The sequence below is a fragment of the Mesoplodon densirostris genome, chromosome 5 (assembly GCF_025265405.1).
Source record: "Mesoplodon densirostris isolate mMesDen1 chromosome 5, mMesDen1 primary haplotype, whole genome shotgun sequence".
Lineage (NCBI taxonomy): Eukaryota > Metazoa > Chordata > Mammalia > Artiodactyla > Ziphiidae > Mesoplodon > Mesoplodon densirostris.
Window position 1 is genome coordinate 104,083,938 of NC_082665.1, and position 7,685 is coordinate 104,091,622.

The window sequence follows — 7,685 nt, forward strand, 5'->3', positions numbered from 1 at the left end:
GGGCCAAGTACCAGAAAACTAGAGGCAGTCCCTAACCCCTGAACCTGCTGAAGTTATTTAAACTAGCCCATCCTAAACCTGTTTATCCTGCCTCACCTACTCCTTCCCTCGAAAACCACAATAAAGGCTCTTGCCCATGTTTTCCCCCTTGCTCCTTCTGCCTCCTGAGCAACCCTGGTGCCTCCTGTGTGGTCCCCTGCATAGCATGCTGCATCTCCTATTTCTAGGGATCTGTGGATATAAAACTTCTTCCCTCATGATAGTCATTCCCATGTCTGTGTGACTGCATCTCACTAACCATACCTGATTAAAACAAATCCCAGGTACATTTTAAAGCTGCCACTCTGGTGCCAGTGGCAGTGAGCTAGCAAATCGCTATTAGCCTGAAGTCTTTGAACAATCTAAACACACAACTCTCTTTCACTGTTTCCTGTCCATTGCTATCCTGTTCTCGAATTTGGCATCTCAGGTGGCATGTCTTAGGAACAGAAGATTCTGAATCAGTCCCTACCATTTTTCTCATTAACATATTAACAAATTAGATTTCTAGGTTTCTACATCAATCTTGTAAGCTTGGTTAATATGAGTCTATTCTTGAAAGATCTCTTGATCAGACTTACCAGTCTTGGAAGCCTGTGTGGTGAGGATCAAAGTCTAGAGCCTTGTTTCTCAAAGTGTGGTCCTCAAACTGGTAGCATCAGCATCACCAAGAGACTGTTAGAAATTCAGAATCAAATCTCAGGACCCACTCTAGACTTGCTGAATCAGATCTGTATTTTAAAGATCCCAGATTTGCGTTGACATATATACACTAATATGCATAAAATAGATAACTAATAAGAACCTGTGGTACAGCACAGGGAACTCCACTGTACAGTAGAAACTAACACAACACTGTAAAACAACTATACCCCAATTTTTTTAAAAAAATTGAGGAATACTACTCTAGAGCAAAGATAAGCAAACTTCTTCTGGAAAGGACTAAAAAGTAAATATTTTAGGTTTTGTAGGATATATGGTCTTTGTTACAACTACTAAACTCTGCCATTTTAGAGCAAAAGTACCCACAGACAAAATGGAAACAAAAAGGCATAGCTATTTTCCAAAAAACTTCATGTACGGACACTGAAATTTGAATAGCATATGATTTTCACATGTCACAAAATATTTAAAAAAATTTTTTTAACCATTTAAAAATGTGAAAATCATTCTTAGCTTTCAAAGCCTTACAAAAGTAAGTGGCAGGCCAAATCATCCTACTGGCTATAGTTTGCCCACCCCCATTCCAGACCATGGAAAATTCAATAGGATCAAGTTATTCTTGAAGTGAGGCATTACCTGTTCACCCACCCCAAAATCCCATATGCCAAGTAAGACTTTTCCTCTTTAAATTTCCAGAGATGGATTACATTTGTTGTTTTTTAATAATTAAAATTTTAAATTAAGACTTTATAGGAACTCAGGAATTCTAGAACATAGATGTAGAAGTTAACAGAGAAAGAGCTACCTCCCTAATGGAACTGTATCATAATCTGAAATATCAGTGCTTTAGACAAACAGGCAATTTCCAACTTATTTCACGTGGTTTTCTGAGTTGTCTGACTGTGAGAAGTAATGAGGAAGTGATAGACCAATGAGCGCTCCTACAACCACACACTAATATGCAGCAAGAATGATCAAAGCTTAGTTAATATAAGTGTAGAAGGAAGCAGGCGTGGAGTACCTATTACCTGATTATTTATTTATTTATTTGGCTGAGCCGGGTCTTAGATGCAGCATGCAGGATCTTCATTGTGGCATGCAGGATCTAATTCCCTGACCAGGGATCGAACCTGGGCCCCCTGCATTGGGAGCGTGGAGTCTTAACCACTGGACCACCAGGGAAGTCCCTACCTGATTTTTAATCCATGTTTATATGTGCCAAATGGCAACAACATTCTGCTCTCTTGATTCTCTGTCACAGTTTGTGCAGTAAGCTATCTACTTGGAAGCAAGCCACAAGCACATCAGCCCTGCCACCATCTAGTTCATCTGTCAGCCACAGAACTGGTCTGGCCACCTCCAATGGGTTTATTTTTCCCCAGTGAGATGAGACAATTGACACTACAATTCCAATTAGTGATACGCAATCAGTTGGTGAATTAGAATATCGCTCTTACTGTTAAATTATTAGATATTTCTCTCTCTGATTGGGTTAATTTAAAAAAAAAAGGAATTTCCATCATGATACTTCAAATAGAAACTTCAAATAACTCTAAAGCTCCCACGTGAGATGCACTTAAGTTTCCTGACAGCCATTTCACAATAATAGCTCTGTAATGTGAAGGAATTTTTACTTTTTACATTAATTCTTATTACATAAATTTCTAATTTTATATATTTATCCCCAGTTCTAAAGCTTGAAGATACACACACACACACACACACACACACACACACGAATCACCTGGGGAAATTTTTAAACATGCCAATGCCTAAGGGGCTCCTAGTGGTAGGTCCTGTCATCTCCATTTAAAAAAAAAGTTCTCCCATGTTATTCCAATATGTGGTAGTTAAGAACCACTGCTTTTGTGATTCCCAAACAAAATTATTAAATATCAGTATATTTCCTGAAAGTTTTGTAAGACACAATTTGTTAAAATTTTTAAAAAATTAGAAACACTATTAAAAAACATGATTCTTCATGAGAACTACTTCCAGAATGTTCTTAGGATCAATATAGGTACAACTGAAGCTATAAACCACCTTTATTTTTGGCTTTTTATCTAGATAAATTGGCTTTAAATATTGATTAATTATAACCCAACAAGCACATATTCCCTAATGTCCTAGAAATATGGTAGTTTTATTACTGCTCAACACTGTTTCAAAAACTGTAATTGCACTATACTACCTCTCTATACTTTCCCAATTTTCATTCTCTATTAGATGATTAATATTAAAGTAGATATATGCTAAATTATCAAAATGAATTTACTTTGATGTTATTTTTATTGTTCATTTGTTTTTTTACTATCTCAATATCTCAATTATGATAAATAAACATTACTCAGATCTGTCTCTACCATCAACCCAGAAGTTTCTGAAGACATTCGAGCCTGTGCCCCACCTCATCAATTCCAACTTTTGTGCTTCTGAGAAACATCTCAATAAATCAGAGTAGCACCTTGGGATATCTACTACCCAGGGATATTACTAATCTTTTCTCAATTTTCACTCAGGGATAAGTGAGCATAAAGTTGTTTTCTAAAAATTTTTGTTATTTTGGAATACGTGGAGGAAAAATATAATTAGTTGTTCTTAAAACATTTCATCATGTGAAATGGAAACTGAAGGTAATTTGACTTCTATTTTCAAACAGTTGTGTTAATAATAATTAAATGTTAATTATTAATAAGTGCTTTCTATTCTAGGCACTGTGCTAGGATGCTTTACACACATTATCTCATTTAATCCTCACAGTAACACTATAATATAGGTTGAAAATGCTCCCATTTTGTAGCTGAGAAGCTGAAAAATCAGACAGATTAAGTAATTTACCCAAACTCATACAACTAGTTAGCAGGATCAGAATTTGAAAGCAGGTCTTTAGGATTCCAGAACCTACAATCCTAACCACTCTATACACAATTCAAAACTACAATATTCAAATACACAATTCAAAGCTTGTATTTACCATAGTAAATGACCTTAAGAAAAAAGACTGGGTTCCTTCTTTCACGCCTTGCTTGCCTATGCACAAAACTTGACTCTTGGTTAATAATCAGTCAGCTCAAACAGGTTAATCACCTCCTGACCAATCTGTTTGTAACTGTTCAATTCAGTAGAAGCAATCAAACTGGCAGCAGTTTTGAATAGCTGCCTCAGGAAAATGCTCCCTTCAGTTTGGGATTGAGACACAGGATTGGGGGAACTTAGACTGCCAACGTTTCCAGAGAAAATATCCAACTCTGGGGAAAAAAAGCAACCAAAATTTTTTTAAATAACTGAACATCACACACCCTGTTTGTGTCTATGTTTTTTAGCATGAACATTCCTTAATAGTTATTGTGCATACTTGTAAATGGATATAATGAATATGTGTATATATGTGTATATGCGTACATGTACATACACCCATACACAGATTGCTAACAGGTGAGCATAAATTAAACCAAGTCTGAATCCTGTTATTTTTTAGTCTTTTCTTCCATACGTGTTAGATTTAAACCCCTATAGGTCATCTTGTCAAAATACAATTTTAGTTCGGAAATAAAATTACAGAACAGAAACAAACACAGTCTATTACAAATCACTGCCAATGTTGCCAGATAACTACAAAAAAATAGTGTCTCAGACAGAAATATCAATAACTTTAATGCGTACGATTTGTTAACAGGGAAGAAAACAAGCAAACTTGCTCTCCGATAACTGTCACTAATATTTATTCGTCCAGTGACTGTTAATCAAACCAAGTTTACAGTCCCGTACAGCACCTGTCACAGGTGCTGATCATTAATCAGCTATTACAGCAGTTTATTCTGCTGCTGACAACTCGCAATTTTCCACTGATTCAGCTAGTTTGTCAGGTGGGAATTATGGCATAGCGCATGTGACAAAACACATCACCCTTTTTTTTTTCTTTTTTTTTTTTTTTTTTTTGCATTTTCAGGCTTCTCTCTCCTGCTTTCTCCCCCTTTTTAGACAAACAATATCTGGGAACTCAGAAGTAATAAGGCGGAATGCATAATTAATTACCCAGCTTGCTCTAATTAGGGATGAATAAGTTGTGTCCCTCTCATCATCACAAATGTGGTGATGGGTAATACCAGTTTATGCTGTATTAACTGCAAATATGCAATCCTTCTGAGAGCACTTTTGTTGATGAATTTGATGAATGTGACAATAATTAGCAGAGACAGATGAGAGCTAAATTACTACTGACAATGTAATGCTATCCTGCTCGAGGGCCTGGGAACGTGGCAGGATAACATGGCAGGGACCTGGGCCTTGTTTCTAATTAATAGTTTTTTTTTTCTTTTTTTTTTTTTTTTTTTTTTGCCAGTGGGGGAAAAAAGGAGTAACGGTAATTGTTTTCGTCAAAGGCTGCAGGGAGTTATCAGGGTAATAAAGTTAATTAGCAGAACAAACATCCTTTCACTGCCTTACCAGTCTGAGGAAAAGAGGGTAATTCAAACTGCAGAAAGATATGACTAGATGGGATGATAAGAAAAGAAATTTTACACAGGAGGCCAACAGAGAAGAATGATTTTCTCCCTTCATTTCTTTGGCTTGATACATGGAAAGAAATGTAGACTGCCCCTTCTTTCAGTTCACAAAGTTGCTCATATAAAGAACTTTATTGTTATAATTTTGAGTTTAGGAAATAAAGTTAGCTTAGATCAAATTCCACTGTTTACTTCTTTTTTTCTAGGTAGTGATAGGTTTGTTCAATTTCATCTTTATTTGAGTGACATTTTCTTAATGTCTCAAGCAAAGAAGTTCAAATATTTGCCAAGGAGAACATTTAGCTGCATTCTGTCCTATAGAAATCTGTTTCATTCTCTGAATCTTTGGGGAAAAGTAAGAAGTTGTTAAGCAATTTCCACCAAGTAGTATTTACTCTCCTATGTAAATTTAAAAATTAAAATGGAATTTTAAAAATACCTACTATTTTATTCTATTTTTGTAGCCTCAAAAGATCATCTTTATTTTTGTGGCAACATTGTTTTTCACTTCCAGTATCGCTTTTTCAAATACAAGTAACCAATTTAAAAAAAGGTTAACAGTTTAATGAATCTCAGTTTTACATTAGAGTTTATTCAGTTCAGTAACACTGCTTAGCATAAGTAGATACAACATAAAGAGAAAACATCCAAGAAACATTCTGAAGACTTTGCAAGTTCATTTTCTCCCTTTAAATATCATTAGTGGTTGGCCCTTTAAACATCAAACACTTGAAACATTTTTCTAATATTAAATAAATAATACTGGGATGGAAGCCTGATGCCTCTACAATAAAAGCCATACGAAAGTGTCTATGGATTTTTATTCGTTTTAGGTAATCTCAAAAAATTTTATTTTATGCTTTTATGAATCATTAAATATCTCACAAATGTTACATACTTATCATGTATATAAATGTGTACACATTTGTTTGTTGTCAGAGCTAAATAATAAATACAGCCTCTCATAATGACTCTGTTTGATTCTAAGCTAAGAACATGAGTAAGTAAATGGTGAACCCTACTTCTGTGTTTGACTGCATGGCACCAGGGTGACCTTCCAGCATAGACTCCTGCATGGATGGATTTCCACCAAGCATGGGGGAAACATGTACCAAAATGGCCTTAACTCATAACATCTACATTTAAAAAGTGCTATGCTTGTCCCAAAGACACAAGCACAGTGGACGATGTAAAACTGAACTAAGAATCACAAAACCTGAGTTCTTTACACACTCTGCTACCAACATCTATATGCTCATGAGAATTTCCCTGTCAGGGCTCTGATCCTCAATTTGCTAATATATGAAATTAGGGACCAACCTCATAGTATTGCTGTTAACACAAAAGAAGTCATTTTTGTACTTTGGAAACCAAGAGATAATCTATAAACATACTGTTATTATTACAGTATAGAAAAAAAAATGAGAAATAATCTTGAGAAGATCCATCAATTTTTACTAAGCTTCCCATGTGTGATTAGTCAGAAATAAGAGCTAAAAGACTTGACAAGAAGTTTTTGTAATAAGAGGAACTGAACTCTAGCTTTACTATGTGATTTTGCTGCTAAATTTACCAGAGAAATTATCATTGTAAAAATATCCCCCCAAATTCATTTCCTCAAAACTACCTACCTTTTCGGGGCTTTCCTAGTGGTGCGGTGGTTAAGAATCTGCCTGCCAACACAAGGGACACGGGTTCGAGCCCTGGTCCGGGAAGATCCCACATTCCACAGAGCAAATAACCCCGTGTGCCACAACTATGAGCCTGCACTCTAGAGCCCGCGAGCCACAACTACTGAGTGCTTGCACCACAACTACTGAGCCCTTGCACCACAACTACTGAAGCTCACATGCCTAGAGCCTGTGCTTTGCAACAAGAGAAGGCACTGTGATGAGAAGCCTGTGCACCGCAATGAAGAGTAGACCCCACTCACCACAACTAGAGAAAGCCTGCAGGCAGCAATGAAGATCTAACACAGCCAAAAAATAAAATATATTAAATAAATAAAATTTTAAAGAACTACCTACTTTTCAATATTTTCTTAATCTCTTGTTAGAAGAAAATATTAAGCTCATGACTAGAAGAAAACTAACCACTGGTCAACATAACAAGATCTCTTAGACCTGTCAAATGAAGCTTCCATTTGAAAATAGCCAAGTTAGAGGGCAGACAGCAGAAGCAAGAAGAACTACAATCCTGCAGCCTGTGGAACAAAAACCATATTCACAGAAAGATAGACAAGATGAAAAGGCAGAGGGCTATGTACCAGATGAAGGAACAAGATAAAACCCCAGAAAAACAACTAAATAAAGTGGAGATAGGCAACCTTCCAGAAAAAGAATTCAGAATAATGACAGTGAAGATGATCCAGGACCTCGGAAAAAGAATGGAGGCAAAGATCGAGAAGATGCAAGAAATGTTTAACAAAGACCTAGAAGAATTAAAGAACAACAAACAGAGATGAACAATACAATAACT

General features: G+C 36.0%; 1 non-coding gene across 1 annotated transcript; it reads right to left on the reverse strand.

Moving 5' to 3' along the window:
* Window positions 1-1,811: 1,811 nt before the first annotated feature.
* Window positions 1,812-1,884, reverse strand: TRNAW-CCA (transfer RNA tryptophan (anticodon CCA)). The gene has a single exon. It is a non-coding gene; the product is annotated as a tRNA-Trp (tRNA).
* Window positions 1,885-7,685: the final 5,801 nt, after the last annotated feature.